Source organism: Oncorhynchus clarkii, chromosome 19, assembly GCF_045791955.1.
Source record: "Oncorhynchus clarkii lewisi isolate Uvic-CL-2024 chromosome 19, UVic_Ocla_1.0, whole genome shotgun sequence".
Taxonomy (NCBI): Eukaryota; Metazoa; Chordata; class Actinopteri; order Salmoniformes; family Salmonidae; genus Oncorhynchus; species Oncorhynchus clarkii.
The window spans coordinates 12,538,202-12,559,325 of record NC_092165.1 but is presented as its reverse complement, the minus strand read 5'-3'; the positions used below and the strand labels follow the sequence as shown (position 1 = coordinate 12,559,325).

Here is a 21,124-nt window from a genome sequence, read left to right as displayed (position 1 = left end):
GTTAGGTGATGTAAGTGGTGGGGATATGTTTTATGGGATGTTTTTTTCCTGAGACCATATCTCTCTGACAACTTACATTACATTGCTGCCTCCCCTCCCCCAAACGACATAAAGATATACTAGGGAGAGCGCCCTGCCTAGACGTGACAGGCTGGGGTGTCTGACCCTTGTCAGATTACAAGGAGGGGAGATCAGTGATCAGTCTATAGGCTGTTGAGCTGTTGGGTGGAACTACTGCTTTAATCTATCTGCTTATACATCCCCATCATATCGCTGCGCTGCTACTGTTACTAGATTGGCACTGAGAGATGGAGAATAGAATAGAATGGGCTGGAATGGAATGGAATAGAATTGGATAGAATGGGATAGAAAATAATACACCAAAATATTCACTCATTTGTCCAACATAGCCAACACATTATAACACACTGGAGTACATTTCCAACATTTGTAAATTAACTCTGCTGTAAATTTGGCAATAAGCTTTTATGGAAGGAGGCAGTACCTTTCCGGATGGCGAGGGTCAACTTATTCAAAGGCTCTCTTCTGACATACTGCTGTACAACACCAGGCCATTCAGCAGCACTATGACAGTGTTATTAGATCCTGAGTGCATCTCAGGAAGTGTGGCCCAGGCTTTACTGGCTATGCTATTGGACATTAAAAGCCCACAAGGCGTAGGAGCGTAATCTATATAATAACCCATAAAGGTTTAATTTACAGAAAGCCCACTTGTTTCTCACCTCAGTGTCTATGTCTTAAAATGTATCCTATTCCCTACATAGTGCACTACTTTTGACCAGGACCCATTGGGCTCTGGATAAAAGTAGCACACTGTGTAGGGAATAGGGTGACATTTGGGACGCAAACCAGTGAATTCCATAAGAGTTACATTGTATCAAGCGTCAAATCTAAACAGGATCTGCTGGGCTGGTTTCCAGCTAGGGGTTCCTCTAAAAGATCCGACAGGAAATGTGATGGAAACCACTGAAACACAATCTTCGGTTAACGCTGTTTTCTGGCCTTGCAAGTTTCTGTACTGAATGAAGAGGCAATAGGTTGGGGGGGAAAGGGGGGATATGACTTTCAGTGAATCGTCCAAAGTATGCAGTATAAAGGCAGGGTACCCTGGCATATTAAAGCAAGGGTGGGAAAGCTACCATAAGGTGTGTACATCAAATACACAGATGGGGTGGCACAGTCAAACACAGACCAACAGAGTGGTCAACCACATGTTGTGAGAGTTGTTATGAATGGCGTTAGTTATAGTAGGGTGGGTGCCAATGTCCCCACTCTCCACAAGAGCTCATCAACTCCAATGCCCCCTGCTTCAAAGCACCAGGAGGGAGACCCAGAGATCCAACGAGACCTCGGTTGGGAGCAGCCCTCTGTGGGTATGGAGGGCACCAGAGCCAGGGTACCGGGCCCTCCTGGGGCCTCGGAGGTCCAGCCCTCAGCCTCTCTAAGGGCCCAGTTCTTCCAGGTTCCTTTGGCCCTCAGGCTAAAATAATATCCAGTGGCTCCAGTCACTGAGCCTGGTTAATGCATCTGTCCAAGGCCTGCAATTACCTGGTCATAACATTACCCCAGCCGTTGCCAGCCAACCAATCAGGGCAGGGCTTCTATAGGCTTCTAAACAGCCACATTTCGCCAATGTCAAGCTGTTTGATCTCTGAGGGTAATATTGCTGAGAGAAACGTATCAGGAGAGAGAGGAGAGGCCGAAGAGATGTATGTTTGTATTCTACCTAGCGCCTATTGTTTGGAGGTATCCACCTTCATCACAGACTGGGACATGCGAGGCATACTACACACACAACGGTGCAGGTTTACACGTATAGAGAGAGACACACACACAGACAGATAATCATGCATTATGTTTATACACTTTTAGTAAGAAATAAATACTATGGGCATGTGTTCAAGATGTGTTGCTTATAAATCAATCTGACATTTTTCTTTTTTATATGTCAAATAATTATTCAGCTCTAGTTTTTAGATGTAAGCTATCCGTTATATACGTGGGGTTTTAAGATCATTCAAATGATCTATTTTCTGTAGGCCTATAGCTGCTCTGTGTTGTGCCTGCATGCCGCCTCTTCATTATAGCTTAATGAAGCATGGACGTTTTGCTTGTTTGTGATTTGTACAAGTCCAGCGTCGCCTATGTACCATGTTTTGCTGCTGTGCCTATGAGCACTGGTGGTATAGTGCCTCGGTGTCTGCCGACTGAAAAACATAAAATGGCGCGTGATTAATCGTGCAATTACCGGGGTAATTTTCCCTCTTATCGGCGCCGGACTGCAGAGTGATTTGCTTTATTGACGTCCTTGTTTTCACACATTACTACATTGTAAAAAATAAAGGTGCGTTAATAAAAGGCAGAGGTGAGCGCTGTGTAATTATAAAACACACACATTTGTAATCCCGAGCCATCAAAGCGGTGAGACATAATTATAATTACTATGACAACCGATTATGTTTGTTTTTTTAGAATGATTTGTAACGGGTTTTTGATTTGTAATCGATTCGTTTAATCATAATTATCTTAATCAGAGGTAAATAATCACATTGAGGGGATGAATTAGTGCTTTAAGAAAGCCTAGAGGAACATTTGACCGCCTGGTTTATCATTATGTCCTTTACATAGAAATGAAAACATCCGTGATTTTGACCCATTCAACATGCAAGAAAAATGTGGCAAACTCTACTTAAGTAGGCCTAGCCTCGGTAAATGAACGTTTGCTTTGAAATGCAATGCAATAAGGCTTTATTGATATTGTAGACTACATTGGAACTAAATCTAGGCCAGATTTTTTTTTAAACAAGGTTACATTTACCCAGTTATTCTTTGTAATGATTAATGCGATACATATATATATATATATATATATATATATTGTAACGACCCTGTGTTTATAAGCGCGGAAATCGACTCTGCCGCACGAGCATGCTTTTGCGGCACAGTCGATAGTGCGCCGGACCTTGGGCTATAAGGTCTAGGGTTCGAGACCTGCTCCCTGCCTGTTTCATTACAATATATATATATATATATATATATATATATAGCCATATTGCGTTTCACTTCAAAGCAAACATATTCATTTACCTGGGCTAGGCCTACTTAAGTAGATTTTGCTAAATCTTTCTTACATATTGAGTAGGTCAAAATCAAGAACGCTATATATTTGGGTCGACTGTTGGAAAGAAATATAGTGGGTGATGGGCGATTTGCGTTAAAAAAATATATGGGTAACAAACGTTGGAATTAAGACATTTACGTTTTTTTTAGGTACAGTTTATTAGAGATTGAATGAATGTATCAGTTTCCGTGTGTGTGTAATGTATATGCTGTGCTGTTCCTATAATAGAACATCTATAGGCCTATCGTATTTTGAAGATTGAGGTGTCCCTTCGCAATCCTCCGTGCAATGCAGACTCTTCCCCCCGTTGTTGGAAGAGGAGTAATCGGCTATATAGGCCAGTCAAGCATCCTCTTTACATAACCAGAAAAAGCAAATTATTTGATTCAAAGTGACCATGAGTCCCATGACATTCTTTTCAAACAAGGATTACATCGTCACGAAATCAACGAATAAACTATTAAAATGAATATTAAACGATTCATAATCATTCGATAGTGAATAGGTCCATTAAGAATTGAAAGTGAAAAAATCATGCTTTCAAAATAACGACACTGGGGAATAAATTCACATAGACAACAATGATGGGTTCAACAATTAGATTAACCTTTTTTTTACAGTTGCAGTAGTGAGCGAATTGTATGCAGTTTAGGTTGTTTATATTCCCTTATTTAACTTGGCAATACGGCCAGACAAATCAAATACATAGGCTTAGAATACATCATACACAACAACATTCCTAGAACTTTAAACATTGCTTCGAGTTGTGCTCTTATACGATGACGTATGCATGCCACATCGCTGTTTAAATTATGTTATAGGCCGAATAAATGAATCATGTTATTATTTTTAATAAATGAACGACACATTTTTTCACTAGGGTAAAATAAAAACGGTAGGCTGATTCATTTAGAAAATAATGGAATGTAGTATATTTTACTCTATATATCTCGTATTTGCATGCGAAGGGAAATCCTACACACCACGAGCAAGGCATTTTGACACAAAACAGGCAGAAAGAATAACTTAATTAATTCCTGATCACATTTGGTATTGCATAAAAAAAAGCCTTTCTTCAATGAGAGCATGAATTTCTCTCCAATAGTTTTTGTGTTTCGTTTTCAGATGTTTTCATTATACACTTGCCTGACATATGAATTCAATTCATGAACAGCAAATCTGCACACAATATTGATGCTCTACGCTATTTGCTGTTCTGTCCTTCGATGCGTCAAGGACACATTACAAGAGCTGGTCACAACAATTTTAGACCAAATAATAAGTCAAATAAGAAATCCATTCACGTAAAATTGGCCTACACTCTTAGAAAACAGTCCCAGTAGTGATTGCATCATTTTCGCATAAACGAACCATTTCAGATAGATCCAAAAAGGCTTATCGGGTTGCGTCATATATGGCACCTTTTAAGGGTTCTATATGGCGACATGTATGAAGCAAGCAACCATTTTTGGTTCTATCCGGATTTTTTTAAAGAGTGTATACGTTTCGTTTATGCGAAAATGATCACTCCTGGGACTTTTTTTCTTCTGAAGTCGACCATCTTCTCATCGAATGTGGAAAAACCACCATTGCTACCCGTAAGGTAGACCACATTCTCTCTCTCTCTCTCTCCCTGCACCAAGGCATTGTCCAGGATCACTAGGTGGCGATAGAAACCCCCACTAAAACACAACGTGGTTTCAGAGAAACCTGCCAACCTTTCGCCTCAGTCGAAACAACCAAAACAAAAACATGTCCAAGTGTAAGCAGCATTCACAAAGAACACAACCTAACAAACAACATCAATTACTGTTTTTCTCTAGAACATGAGTTCATATTCTGTAGTTAACTTGCAGGCCTATTCCAGCTGCTCCTCCAATCAGATCCCACTGGGAGCACACTGGTTGAATCAAAGTTGTTTCCATGTAATTTCAATGAAAATACGTTGTCTGTGCCCAGTGGGATATCAACCATCCATCAAGACCTGGGAAGAGTGATTGAAAGCTTAGGATTTTACGTAGCAGGTTAGGGTTAGCTAAAATACAAAACAAATCTACTTTTGACGTCAATTTGACATAAACTGTATCCCATCTAGACATGGCCGCATCTAGCTGAACAGTGAGGGAGAGAGTTCTAATCCCCACTGTTGCGCTCTTGAGTCTCTCTCTCTCTGCCTCCCTTGGCTGCTCTACCAGTCTCTCATCTTTCTTTCACTCTCCCCATCTCTCTACATCTCATTTATCTAGAATGGTGATCGCAGCCAGTCACATCACACAATCTCTCTCTCTAGTTCTCTATTTCTTTTAGTTTCTGTATACCTGCAGCCCCCCCCTCTCTCTCTCTCTCTCTAGTTCTCTATTTCTTTTAGTCTCTGTATACCTGCAGACCCCCCCCCCCTCTCTCTTTCTCTCTTTCTCTCAATTCAACTCAATTCAATTCAAGGGGCTTTATTGGCATGGGAAACATATGTTAACATTGTCTCTCTCTCTTTCTCTCTCCCCATGGGGCCCGAGGTGACCCAGGATGCCCCTCTCGCCCGCTCTGACCGCCTGCGTGGCCATGTGGGTGGCCGCGGGTCGTAAGGCTGGCCTGGACTGCCAGGAATGCCCCCCGGCTCCAGGCCTTACTCACAGCTGTTGGCATACACTCAGTCCTCTGGCTCAGACCGTCCAGACACACTGTGCACTTTCCCCACATTCCTCCACACGTTGTTCCTCCTCAACCCCAAACTGACTGACGCCTAGTCAACCCCAAAGCCAGCCTGGACAACCTAGTCCGTGCCAGACAGAGACATGTCTGGGTATTTGTTGCCTGACTGGCAAGGGAGACGCACGGTAAGAGAGTTGCACTTCGCACACAGCATGGGAAACACTGTCCATTGAACACTACAGATGGTGTAGTCAAAGTAACGTTAGATACACAAAACAATGGCGGGAATAAGGTAATCTTGCAAAAGATTCATTCAATTATAAACCGACGGAAGGATACTACAACACAACGCGCATTTTGATTACACTCCGAGTAATCTATTAGTGAGACATTTCCCTCATTAAAGATCTTGATTTTTTTTAATCATTAAATTATATTGATACAGTCAGCTAGAGAACTGGAACCCCCATTCTAATCAAGCTCTGTATAAAATCAATCATCCTCCGGTTTCAGTGGCCACAGTTTTACGGCTGCTACAGACGTGCGGGGCCGGAGAAGCTAAGAGTGGAGGGCCTGTACCTGGATTATGTAGCCGTTTGAAGTTTCTCCCTCTCAGATGGGCCCTTCAGTGGAAAGACACAATCAAATTGGGCCCCCTTCCTAGTTTAAAGGGGCTAGAGTGGGACCACCAACAGCCAGGGAGAGCCAGGGCTGGGGCCGGCTTTTATGGCCTAGGTTGGGGCTGGGCTGAGGGGGTTGAGGGGCCGGGGTAGGCTAGTAGCTAGCTGGGAATCCATTTCAGCAATGGAAGTTAAGAGTTGGATAATGGCCTTCTTCCCTCAGGGGTGGCTCGATGCGTTGTAAATCCTAGGAGTCCCGAGTCCCATACTCCATTTTTACTAGGTGCTTGCCTTGCCTGCTGATGTGAATGGATGAGTAAGTATCCAGTTTCAATTTAAGTTAGAAATAGTAGAAATTAGACTGAAAAAGGGCACTTATAAGGCAGAAGTCTTGTTTTTTGTTCCCCGCAAAGACAAAGGCTTCAAAGCGACATAGAAGGGGAGATCTTAATCCACTTTTCCGCTGTTCATTCGTTTTTTTTCTGAGACAATAGGCTTGGGTTGCCCTGTCTGTACCAGAGAGAGAGAGAGAGAGAGAGAGAGAGAGAGAGAGAGAGAGAGAGAGAGAGAGAGAGAGAGAGAGAGAGAGAGAGAGAGAGAGAGAGAGAGAGAGAGAGAGAGAGAGAGAGAGAGAGAGAGAGAGAGAGAGAGAAAGAAAGAAAGAGCGAGAGGGAAAACTGAGAGATGTTGAAGTAAAACCGAACCCTTTCTCCACTCGTCCTGATCAGTTACTCTCTCCAAAATGGCCGCCCATGTACCACTACTACACACCCCTTCCTCCTTCGAGCTGGCTACCATAGAAACGGGTCATTACCATAGATACAGGGGTCAGACCCGGTATGACCTCAGAGCAACAGGATGCCAGCGGCAAATCACTGGCCTCCCTCACGTCCCTCTGGGTTAGCGGTGGCATAGAGTGAGACGTAACAGATGCTTGCCCTCCTTCACCACTCAGCCACAGCAAGAGAGAGCCGAGCATTTCATCATCCTTCTTCACCGGTCCAGTCGCACAATCCAATAGAAGCTTAAGCCACAACCGTCTTGAGTGTTTGGGAGTCTTGCATTTAAAAACACACATGTTGGCCCCAAAACATGCATTGTTTGACCATAAGGACAACACATACACTAATATTTGCGGAATCAAATCAAATAAGGAAAATGAAGTTGTTTGTTTTTTACTTGTCAGACAACAAATCAACCCTGACTGAGTTTCCAACGACAAAACGGGATGAAACTACACCTCCCATGATCCTCTGTTGTGGCGTCATCATAAACCGTGGTGGTCAGAGTAGCCTAACAACATTGTTGAAAGCTGTGGAGGAGCGGCCAATACTGAACAGAGCTGGTCCCATGGTGTTAGCACCTGGGTGGGCAGGCAACTTTCCCATGTCACGGCGGTCCTCGCCATTCCTGTCACAGCGATTACACTCCCTGTCAAATACTTGAAATAGTGTCGCATTAGTGAGAATATGTGAATGAGATTGACTGTTCTGTGATAGCCGGGGGTTTGCGTTCATGTCAGTGTGTCGTGGCGTGACGCCTACGTGACAGGGACAAGTAGGTGGTGCCACTTCATAACAACAACACTACTTTACTCAACGGACTGCGGAAAGGATGTTTTCCCGTTCCAATTCATCCCAAAGCTGTTTGGATGGGGTTGAGGTCTCTGTGCAGGCCAGTCAAGTTCTTCCACACCAATCTTGACAAACCATTTCTGTATGAACCCCTTTGTGCACAGGGGCATTGTCATGTTGAAACAGGAAAGGGCCTTCCACAAAACTGTTGCCACAAAGTTGGAAGCACAGAATCGTCTAGAATGTCTTTGTATGCTGTAGTGTTAAGATTTCCCTTCACTGGAACTAAGGGGCCTAGCCCGAATCATGAAAAACAGCCCCAGATCATTATTCCTCCTCCACCTGACATTGCTTTCAGAGGCAGTTTGGAGCTCTGTAGTAAGTGTTGCAATCGAAGATAGACAGCTTTTACAAGTTACGTGTCTGCACTTGGCAATCCCGTTCTGTGAGCTTGTGGTCTACCACTTTGCGGCTGAGCCGTTGTTGCTCCTATACGTTTCCACTTCACAATAACAGCGCTTACAGTTGACCGGAGCAGCTCTAGCAGGGCAGACATTTGACGAACTGACTTGTTGGAAATGTGGCATCCTATGACGGTGCCACGTTGAAAGTCACTGAGCTCTTAAATAAGGCCATTCTACTGCCAATGTTTGCCTATGGACATTGCATGGCTGTGTTTTCATCAGCTACGGGTGTGGCTTAAATAGCCAAATCCATTCATTTGAAGGGATGTCCACATACTTTTGTATATATAGTGTATATACTTGTTGTTAAGAATCAGTGTCATTACTGAAGACAGACAGAGACACCCATTCATAAGATGTTGTGTTGTGATTTGTGAGAAATTCTGGGGTAGACTTTATGGTGTAAAACCCCTGTGGTAATGACTTACAACTAATGACCACAGACCACCACACACTGCTACAGTGTCTGAGACACAACCAGGGCAAACAAGTCAGAACAACAAATCACCTATTGTTGAAAGTAGGGACAGTGGCAGTGCCTCTTAGACTAGAGGATGGCACCTGCTAAGTGTTGTGAGGCTTAAGGGTCTCTTACTGTTGAGGCCCAGGGACTGTTGTGGCTGGCTTTTCCAAAATGGCTGCTTAACCCGAAGGAGGAATTGTCAAACATCACCTGAAGTAACCTTAGAGCAAAATAAGAAAGTAATACAAAACACTCAAATGAAGAAAAAAAAATCTCTGTTGAGTGAAGAAAAGCATGAGCATTGCTTTATGTTCTGGTTACATAATGACCATTAGTCATTTGTAAAATGATTAACTATGATGAGGGCAGGGCGAAAGGGTAGGACAAAAACAAACAAAAATGAAGAAATTCAAAATAAGGTGAAACTAGTCCACACACACTCTCTCTCTCTCTCTCTCTCTCTCTCTCTCTCAGTGCACACTTCATTCATTAGCTAAACTAAAATCCATCCAATGGTTTAATTGTTTGTGGCCTGTATATCTTTAAGGCACCTTGTTTTGGAGGTCGGAGGCCAAGAGGAAACAATGGAACACTGTTTTCCTTTTTCTGTTCATTTGTTCTCCCGGCAACCCTGCCGTTATGGCTCTTCATCTAAATGAATCTCCCTCACGCATCAGAAATCATCCAGAGGTTTATATGTCTGTAAACCTATGTTTATATTGTTTCTATATATGTACAGTATATATTGTTTAAATATATAGAGAGGGACTTGTGTTTTGGTGGTACAGTATCCCTCCTCGGAAACATTCATTAAGATGAGGGTTAACGGGCACTACTGTATGTTGGTATACGATGCAATTCAGAGTTTACTGTGGTTCTTTGCTGAGTGGCTATGTGACAGAGCTGTCTTATAAAGAGAACTTCATGACAGAGTGAGTGTACTTTGCGCGTTAACCTACCTTGTTAGTCGAAAGACAACTTTTACAGGCCTGTTAAAATGGCAAAATAGACCCTTTTTTTACCTCACCTCTGCATGCGTGTAAACTAAGAGTTTGTAATTTCCTGTGACCGTATCTGCTTCCCATCCTCCTGTGTTTAATTTTTACTATATTTTCTTACTATTTAAAGTCAAATGTTCTTTCTCTATTCAGCATTTCTTCCCCGCTGTGGGGCTGATTCCAACCTCTCCAATTTGTGTGTCTGAGGTCTGGTGCCTCTTGCATTACATTTATATTTCAGCAGGCTATAGACCTTTTCTAGCATGACAGCTACTTTTAAAAAATGTACATTTTCTAGCTTTCAAATAGGCACATTCTTCTCTTCTCCTCTCCCTTGCAACTCTTCCCCTGGTCCTTAGTGCACTACCTTCTCTTGTATGCTGTTTTCTGTCAATATATCTGGTAAAATAATGGTTCATAAACAACTCTAAGGTGGGCCCTAAAAAATCTGATAAAAAAAATAAATAAAAAAAGTTTTATATATTAACAAATTATGTTTTCTCAGTTAGATTTTTTCCTGGTTTTAGATATCTTTTAGTTGATCCACTCTCAAAATTCTCATTTTTTTGTAATTTGGATGTTCTGAGTCCATGTCAATGGTTAAATCACATCAGAAGACCATTTTTTTTAGGTCTGGAAGAAAACATTAATTTTTGTTTGTGTAACTCCCAATCAATTCATTGCGCATCTGGCCCTTTAATTGCTAATCTAGTGAGTGAGGAATGTGCCGTCTAATGTGCAGGTCTAGCGATGGTTCTGTACTGCTGCTCCTCATTTCTTGGCAAAGTTAGCTAATAACAAGTAATAGATACAAATGATATACTCACTCAAGGTATACTTCTGCCAGGTAATCCTACTTTGCAGTTAACATTTCATTGAGAAGTATTTCTGTCAACCTACAATATGGCTATCACATCAACTGGCTACGCATGGAGTAATAGACAAATGCCTGCACCACACAGACAGACAATATTGCTGGAAATTAATTGGCAGATATCGTGTTAGGTTTGGCTTTTTTAAGCCAATGGGGGCCAACCAGGGGTGGGATAATATCAAGGTTGCGTTCATTAGATTGTAGCTGGGAGCTTGTGTCTGATACCTGTGAAATTTGTTTATGACAGTTTGCGATGGAACACGTGAAAAATTGCACATACTTTCGGAAATTGTTTGGCGAGCTACTCATAGGTGGGCTACGAGCTACTGGTATCTAGCGATAGACCTGTTGGAGACCCCTGCTATAGGCAGCAAGGCAGACATGCAGACAGACAGGTCGACAGACCAACCGACAGGGAGACAGACAGTCAGACAGACAGGCAGGCAGACTAGGCAGGCAGGGGGCTCGAAGCTGAGCCCACTATAGAAATAGAACTACTAGAACAGGAGAAAAGGCCCTCATCACAGGAATATTGACTTGCATTTCACAGTAAGGTCTACACTTGTTGTATTCGGCACGTGTGGCAAATACAGTTTGATTTGAATGAGAATATCCATTCTAGTCATTTTATTTGTATGTAGGACATCCTCTCTACCAAAGGAGAGGAAGCAGCCATGTCTGTCTGACAGGCTTTTAATTCAACCTAGAACAGAGCAGCTTACAGGGGAACAGACATCTCACCTGAGATTCTTTTCATATATTTAAATATCAAAGTGTTGTCCGATCCCCCATTACTCCCATATTATCCTAACGTTGATGTTTAAAGTGATCTACGACGGAATTCAATGATTATTATTATAATAATATCAAAGGTCAGTGTGTGTGTGTGTGTGTGTGTGTGTGTGTGACGCTCAAATCTGCAGTGGTGGATTTCCCCATGGGGAGATGGGAGGGAAGGCCTTTTACCTTCTCCGACCCTGTCTCTCTCAGAGTGAGGTGTATTTTTGTCATTTGATTTATTTATTATGCTCTCAGAGGTTTATAATATGACTGCGTTGCCATGGTTCGGGTGTACACAGATCCATTCTGTTGATTGTGTTGTAATTTTACGCGTCATGGGATAACTCCTTAATAACCCAATACATTTACTGTCAGGGGTTTTTATACATACAGGATGTGAAGGCTACAGTCGGTTGTGTCTTCTATAACATTTTGAAATGCTCAGCATAAATTGCCTTATTATACTCGGGTGTTATTATTGGGACATGAGTCTGTTACACATGTGTAAATGTGATAATTATGGAGCATATCTCCCAAGGTTACATTTCATCATAATTATGCACATCGTTTACCAGGATGGTTATACAAGGCTACAAACTGTATTTACAGGATTAGCCTACAAAAGGCTAGATTATTTACAGGTGTTTTAGAACACAATAAAAGTCCTCTGAGTTTTGTTCTCAAGATATACTCGGGGTTTCGCTTTCACTCAGTCATTTTACAGCATTAGTGAAGTGTCCAATCGTTTCACCATTACGCACAGGGGAGATTTCTAGATAATATCAAGATAACAGAAAACTAAGAGCCACCACTTGTGGCTGATTGATTGAACCCAGGCCCTATTTAGTGACTGTTGGGCTGGCTGGGTTCTGTGAGGTTGTGGCTCGTTGAGCCTGCTGCTATCAGAAGCTCTGCTCCCTTATCTGATCACTGTGATCACACCAGACGGTTGGTCGGTCATCCCTGAGTCGACAGTACGTGGACCAGGCCAACCATGCGCAGACCGCAGTCCCAGTCACCCCCTTGGCCTTTGATTAGTCATCAGAGAGAAAGGAGGATGGAGGGGCGTCTGGTCGTTGAGGGGGGCTAACATGATTAGGAGCCTGAATGGTAACTGCAGTAGCCTTGATGTCACAAACGGCCTTAAATCAGATGCTTTAGTGGACTAGTCCGGGTAGGGGCCAGTGGCTATATAGACCAGCTGCTAGACGCCTGACCAGCCTGATGGGGGGACATTAACAAGACTGTCAGGATGACCTGGCCCCCAGGGGGTCACAGCTGGACCACCGACTGGCCGGCACTTGTTCCTGTTCCAGATAGGGACTTCTGAAATGACTGTTTCCTAACAGGCCCCTTGTCGTTTCATAATTGGATTCATGTAACGAACATACTGTAAATGTTGCTGCAAATGCACAAAGAGCTTTTTCAAAGGTAACTTGAGAAGGGTTAGACTCAGATTTCACTAAAGCACAAGATAATCAGCTAGATAATATCCAGTTAAATGCATATGAAAGTATCACACGGTTTATTGCGTATGCATTACTTACGATTAAATCATTTCTACTGCATTCCATTTCTTTTTCTGGAAAGGTTATGGAAATGAAACACGTTTCTGCTAAATCATCTGTATATATCTAAAGCAGGGAATGAAAAATTATATATATATATTATGTTGCAAATAATCTAGTTGCCACAGTGATATTACATTCTGAATATCCCCATGTACTGTTAATGAAAGCACAACAAAGTAATTTACCATCAGCTGTTTTAAAGGGCTCATGTAAAGCGCTTAGGGTAAAGTGAGGTTTGCCAGAACACTGCAAGAGGATGCTTGCTGGATATCCTGGTCGTGGGTAGTTTGGTGGACTCGCACACTACCTCAAAAACAACACATATACACACTCCAACGAGCGCAGACTCCCACAAAAACAACACACGCACACTCCATCGAATACAGACTCCCACAGAAACACACTGATAACTCCAAATTTGTTTGCCGTCTCGTCGTTTTTGTGTCTCCTTTCTAGGTTTCATTCGACTGGTGAACCATTACAGTGTGTGCGCGCGTGTGTGTGCGCGCGTGTGTGTGCGTGTTTGTGTGTGCGTGTGTGTGTGTGTGTGTGTGTGTGTGTGTGTGTGCGTTAATGTCCCTACAGTAGAGAAATTGAAACGACACCATGTATAGCCGTACTTATTTCTGAATCCCCTTTGTGTTTTTCTATATGGGTCATACACCAGTCATTAGCCATTAGAGGAAGCATCTCTCTGCAACCCAGAGGTTACCCGCGTGCCAGCTTTCATGTCGGCGGCCACGGCAACCCTCTGTGACTGCGGGTGGCACTGCCGCCGCTCAAAGGCCCCCATTATGCTGCCCCGTCTCCCGCCTGCTCGGTTATAAATGATTTTCTTGTCCGCCCAGAGTGTGCGGTATCATATACCCTCATCATCTTCAAATGCAAAATATCCCCTTTTCTTTTTCCTGCAAAGACTTCCAAAGCCTTAGTCCTCTTCAACGAGCCATTGAGGATTTCCCTAATTGCCCTGAAGGAAGTGTTTCTCATGTTTAAATAAATACAGTTAGTAATGACCTGCCGGTTAGCAGCCTAGATGCCCTGGGCTGCTGACCGATAAGGAGGGTTAGGACTGTTTTGGTCAGTTGGACTCTGAAACCTCTTTACACAGTATCAGAGAGGGCAGTGGGCAGGGCAGAGAAAGATAGAGAGGCAGAAAGGGCACAGAAAGAGAGGGAGGGCACAGAGAGAGAGTGAAGGACAGAAAGAGACGGCAGAGAGAGAGAGAGAGAGAGAGAGAGAGAGAGAGAGAGAGAGAGAGAGAGAGAGAGAGAGAGAGAGAGAGAGAGAGAGAGCGAGAGAGAGAGAGAGAGAAGGGGGAAACAGGAAACTATAAATCAGAAAAGAGCCAACGACTGATTGCTGTGTACTGCTAATTGAATCAGAGTGCTGCTCGGTGCAGTCGGCTCTCAAACCCCATTTCCATTTCCACCCCGGCCAAAAACACACAAACACACAGACCCTCATTTGACCATTGTCCGTATGTCCGTCTATCGTCTGTGTCCAGCAGTGTTGGGGTCAGTTCCTTTTTAATTCAAATTCATTTTTCTAATAGAGACACATTGAGGAAAATTGAAATTAGAATCAGAAGTTCAGTATATTCCCTGAACTGACTGAATTGATATGGAACTGACCCCAACCAGCCAACGGCGGGGGAACACAGGAACGGGACAGGATATCAGTGAAGGTGGGCTATCACCATCACTATCAACAACACTAGAGGGGGGCCAAATCACTGTGTAGTGAAATCAGCGCTGCCGGACCAGACGGCCCCCTGGCCCTCTGACACTCACCAGATACCTTGCTGGCCCTGCTTTAATTCACTTAACCCTGTCCCCTATGTGGTTCTGGGACCTGACTCGCCCCTGGGCAAGGGTTTGGGTTTATTACCATAGGGTTAACTGGATTTGGGCGATGTGTAATTGATGCCTAATGCACGTGTGTGTGTGTGTGTGTGTGTGTGTGTGTGTGTGTGTGTGTGTGTGTGCGTGCGTGCGTGCGTGTGTGTTCGTGTGCATGGTTGTTCTTGGAAGTCGACGTGGATATGGAGAGAAGGGTTTGATAACGTGGTTATATCCGGATTGTAACGTCGGGTAGATCGTTGATTTACATGCTAACATGAAACAGATCCACTGTCGTAGTTAACGCTGTGATTTATTTAGCTGACGTTGGACGACGTGACTTTGACTGGGAATGAGTCACTGGTACATGATAAATATATTCGATCACCCGGTGGTATATTGCATGTCTTTTTACAGAACCACTACTCAAAATAAAAACAGTTGTATCAAGGCATTACAGCGTCCAAATATATGGCGCACACTCTGACACATTTGGCCTGTCATATCTTACTTTCATATCGGCTGTCGAACTATTTTGATTGGCTAATATATCACTAAGAAAATATTTTTCTGGCATGTATCATTTTACTGATAGAAAGAGAAGCCTCCATTAAAGTCGGTGGTGTGGGGTATCCGAGTGCAGGCCTCTGCTCTGTGTAGGGAAGGGAGCAGAAAGGTCATAGGTCATTTTGTGGTTTTAAGGTGATGATTGCCTTAGCAACAGGGTCACTACCGGCAACAGCCACCAACAGACTTCTCTGCAATGAGTTATAATAGCTTCAGAATCGTTGTGCACATAGCCCATTATGCAACTAAAGGGTTAAAGAATGTGGTTTATAGTGATGAGCTCTATGACGCTATCTCGCAACCGCTATTATTTCATTGATTTAATAAATAGCTCTATTGCAATCAATCTCTTAAATGACTTTTAATCAAGGCGAACAGGCCGTAAATCAAAAGGAGAGTTGACCGCGGCAGATGAATGAGTCTCCCACTCATTTGGCTGTACACGGGTTATACTTCCTCTGTTTTGTACAGCACAGTGATTCTGCTCTGACAGTTAATTCATCTAATTCTCCGTTTTTTTTCTTATTTTCTTTTTTAAAATGTTCTTCATCTCGTCTTTTTACGATGGAGTTGTTTGATGAGGTTTCTCCCAGAGCGTCAGAGAGCTCCGTGTTATTGGTAGTGGCTGCATAGGGCTGGCCTGGACTGTGTACGTCCCTGTCACGCACACACACGGACACACACACAAAACAGGAAACGCACAGCGCCAGGGCACACGTCTTCGATTAAAATGATTCAGTCACTCCTGCACACTGTGGAAAGATTAATATTGTCACTGTTTATTTTTAGATTCACAGAATGTGGATAAATCAGGCCGATATGGAATGGATGATGGAATGGTGCAACACTTTTATTCCACATCGCGTTGCTTTCCATTCACAATTTGCACCTGACCCGATAATAAATGTTTTGAATACAATATAAATATGGAAAGATCGGAAAGATCAACAGGCTGTGTAACCAGGGGAAATATTTACACATGGACCAGGCTAATATGGAGAGGGGCATTGTGCCAATCTAGTGTGCCAAAGTCAAATGGCGCTCATCTGTGTGTATTTGTGTGTGTGTGAGTGTGTGTGTGTGTGTGGGGGGGTGCCTCATCTCTGCCAGGTGCCCCTGCCCATTTTCCCTGCATTAGCCACGGGGAGCGAGAAAAATGTGTCACTAGCTAATCATGATAGATAGTTCCTACCGCTGCAATGGCAAGTGCTCTGTTGCTGCATTCAACACCACAGCTGGTGGTAAGCAAGCTCCATATTTGAACTTTTAGCTCAAAGCTACAGTTGAAGTCGGACATTTACATACACCTTAGCCAAATACATTTAAACTCAGTTTCTCACAATTCCTTGACATTTAATCCTAGTAAAAATTCCATGTCTTAGGTCAGTTAGGATCACCACTTTATTTTAAGAATGTGTAATGTCAGAATAATAGTAGAGAGAATGATTTATTTCAGCTTTTATTTCTTTCATCACATTCCCAGTGGGTCAGAAGTTTACATACACTCAATTAGTATTTGGTAGCATTGTCATTAAATTGTTTAACTTGGGTCAAACGTTTTGGGTAGCCTTCCACAAGCTTCCCACAATAAGTTGGGTGAATTTTGGCCCATTCCTCCTGACAGAGCTGGTGTAACTGAGTCAGGTTTGTAGGCCTCCTTGCTCTCACACGCCTTTTCAGTTCTGCCCACACATTTTCTATAGGATTGAGGTCAGGGCTTGTGATGGCCACTCCAATATCTTGACGTTGTTGTCCTTAAGCCATTTTGCCACAACTTTGGAAGTATGCTTGTCTATTTGGAAGACCATTTGCAACCAAGCTTTAACTTCCTTACTGATGTCTTGAGATGTTGCTTCAATATATCCACATAATTTTCTTACCTCATGATGCCATCTATTTTGTGAAGTGCACCAGTCCCTCCTGCAGCAAAGCACCCCCACAACATGATGCTGCCACCCCCGTGCTTCACGGTTGGGATGGTGTTCTTTGGCTTGCAAGCCTCCCCTTTAACCTCCAAACATAACGATGATCATTATGGCCAAACAGTTCTATTTCTGTTTCATCAGACCAGAGGACATTTCTCCAAAAAGTATTTCTCCAAAAAGTATCTTTGTCCCCATGTGCAGTTGCAAACCGTGGTCTGGCTTTTTTTATGGCGGTTTTGGAGCAGTGGCTTCTTCCTTGCTGAGCAGCCTTTTACTGTGGATATAGATACTTTTGTACCTGTTTCCTCCAGCATCTTCACAAGGTCCTTTGCTGTTATTCTGGGATTGATTTTCACTTTTTGCACCAAAGTACGTTCATCTCTAGGAGACAGAACGCGTCTCCTTCCTGAGCGGTAGGACGGCTGCGTGGTCCCATGGTGTTTATACTTGCGTACTATTGTTTGTACAGATGAATGTGGTACCTTCAGGTGTTTGTAAATTGCTCCCAAGGAGGAACCAGACTTCTGTAGGTCTAGGCGGATTGTTTTTATTTTCCCATGATGTCAAGCAAAGAGGCACTGAGTTTGAAGGTAGGCCTTGAAATACATCCACAGGTACACCTCCAATTGACTCAAATGATGTAAATTAATTAGCCTATCAGAAGCTTCTAAAGCCATGACATAATTTTCTGGAATTTTCCAAGCTATTTAAAAGCACAGTCAACTTAGTGTATGTAAACTTCTGACCCACTGGAATTGTGATACAGTGAATTATAAGTGAAATGATCTGTCTGTAAAGAATTGTTGGAAAAATGACTTGTGTCATGCACAAAGTAGATGTCCTAACCGACTTGCCAAAACTATAGTTTGTTAACAAGACATTTGTAGAGTGGTTGAAAAACAATTTTTAATGACTCCAACCTACGTGTATGTAAACTTCTGACTTCAACTGTATTTAACAAATTCATATTTTTCCTTCGATTTTACTTATCCGTTTCAGACCGTGCTGTTCTGTATCTCTATATCAAAAAGCAGACACTAAAATGTCAGACGACACAAAATGTGAAGATAAAAGAACGACTCCTAATCAGCATTATAAGCCTGTCTGCTCTCATGCAGAACATCAATGGAAAGGCTTGTGTCCCATCATCAGTCCTTTTGGGTTTGTTTGTCTTGTTTCCACACAGTACTGATAAATACTTCCTGTCTTCTCAGAGATAGATAGGCAGTCACGCTGGAGCAGACCATTGCCTCCACATTCAACCCACTAGTCATCACAAACACACTGAGAACCATAGAAATTTCATCACTAGAACAGTTGAAAAACATGTAGACCACTGTGATTCTATTTCTATCCTGAGACTAACTTAATTCCATCCAAACCCATTCATATTCATGGCGGATTACTTTTTATCTCTCCTCCTTCTCAGTCAGTAAGTCCTCGCTCACACAGAAGTCAGCCAGCCAGGCCCCCAGACTCCCGGCAGTTAGAGGGGCTCTAGTCTGCACTCTGCCTTAGGGTTCAAAAGGTGGAGGAGAGGAGAGGCGATTGAGTAGTCAGAGACAGCCAGACTCTCTGGTCATCTCCATCTCTTTCCCCCTGGCTTTGATTTCCACTCTGGGGCCCTGAGAGGCGGAGGGGGCGCAGAGTGATCGGACGTGTCACGGCGCCCGGCACAACCCGTGATTTATCCTCCCCGGTCGGGACCCACGTGAACACACCTCATTTAATTATCATGATGCAGAATGTCGGAATTCTTCGATCCGTGTTCAGTTACGGTTAAGGTTGGAATCCTTATGTGGACTGAGAAAAGGGACTGAGGGAAGGGACTGAGAAAGGGGACTGAGGGAAGGGACTGAGAAAATGGACTGAGAAAAGGGATTGAGGGAAGGGACTGAGGGAAGTAACAATATGGTTCCCATTTTGAGTTTTTTCTTTTTTTTTACAATGGTGTGGGTTGGCGAGGAAAGGTGGATGAAATGGGGTTTGCGGGTGGTGGGTGAGGGGGTATTACGCATGCCAAAAATTCAGGTGTGACAGCTTTGAATGCATAAAACAAAACGAGAGAGAGAGAATGAACAAACGAGAAAGAGAGAGCAAACGAACAAGAGAGAAAGAGAATGAACAAACGAGAAAGAGAGAGCAAACGAACAAGAGAGAAAGAGAATGAACAAACGAGAAAGAGAGAGCAAACGAACAAGAGAGAAAGAGAATGAACAAACGAGAAAGAGAGAGCAAACGAACAAGAGAGAAAGAGAATGAACAAACGAGAGCGAGAGAACAAACAAAAGAGAAAGAGAGAGAGGAGATTTTGTTGGATGAAAGCCTGGCACACCCTGTATCCCCGGATATTTTTTATGGCCACCTTTCAAGAATACTATTCAGAAATACCGTCTGGGAGGGGGGTGGAGGAGGGGAGGGGGGTATAATTGTGAAATCAATTAGCCGGCAGCGCGGGGTGATGAGGTGTAGTCGGCCTCTCTCTCTCTGGTTGATACCCGCTGTCCCCTGTATTATTGTCCCGGTCCCAAATGGTACCCTAATCCCAATATAATTTACTCAGGCCAATAGGGCTCTGATCAAAAGTAGTGCACTATGTAGGGAATAGAGACGCAGACATTGTCAGCCACCGCTAGACCGCCTCACGCCCATCTCCACTACACTGGGCATCTGGACTACACATGTAGGGTCTCCTACAGCCCACCCCCCTCCCCCACCAAACTACCACCCCCCCCCCCCCCCCCCTTACGGCAGTAAGGCCCTTGAACCCAGAGTAGGGTGGAGGAATATTCCTGGGATTGTGACAGGAATGAAGTCTTTTCAGCGTTGACTTTATTACCTTTAGTATTTACAAACTCAGGTACAGAAAATGTAGATTAATTTCTTTAAACAGACACACATTCATATGCCATAAGTAGCCAATGCACAAATAAAGTCAATCAAACTATATTTTAAATACAATAAAGGAAATTCAATTTAAGAATTACATCAGAATGTATAACTTTTTCTATAACAAGTTGTTTTTGCGATAAGATACCCCAAAAAAGAATGAGGTCAAACACTGTCCCCATTATGAAACACACTACAGCCATGAATCATAGGGCTACAGCAGAGATACAAGAGTCAAGTCAACTGGCTAGGAACAGTGACCGATGTTGTTCTTCCACCAAAGAGCCACGCTAAGGATCTCACAAGATAAGCAATAAATAATCTCCCTATCCCAGCAGCCAGACACTTTCCATCCTTAGTGAGGTCACAAGAACCGTGGGTCCGTCAGGCTTCCAGCCCCCCTCCCTCCCCAGGCCATCCTCTGCCACCCCCTGCTACCCCAACCACGGTGGCCCACTGCTGGGCTGGTGGAATAAGTTAACCCCCTCTTGCCCCTGGTGTTATGGAGCTCCCAGTCCCAGCTCCCAACTCCCAACCTACTGGCAGTGGTAGGAGATTAGAGGGCCAGCTAGGTGCCAGTGTTATCTGTGTGAGTGGAGAAAAGGTTACGCTACACTAACAAGAATGTCCCTGGCCATGCTTGACAAACTCCAGCTGCCTATGCCTGCCCCTGGTGCTGCCCGCTTTCCAGGGCGGTGTGTGTGTGTGTGTGTGTGTGTGTGTGTGTGTGTGTGTGTGTGTACACGCTTTCCAGGGCTATGTAAGCT

The 21,124-nt window shown here is 43.5% G+C and overlaps 1 protein-coding gene across 1 annotated transcript in view; it reads right to left on the bottom strand.

The window, feature by feature from the left end:
* Nucleotides 1–10,846, bottom strand: part of LOC139374727 (centrosomal protein 44) — a 40,092-nt gene extending 29,246 nt beyond the window's left edge. Inside the window, exon 1 of the mRNA XM_071115844.1 lies at nucleotides 10,738–10,846. The gene's annotated coding sequence lies outside the window, so the exon portion shown is untranslated. The remainder of the gene's footprint in view (nucleotides 1–10,737) is intronic.
* Nucleotides 10,847–21,124: the final 10,278 nt, after the last annotated feature.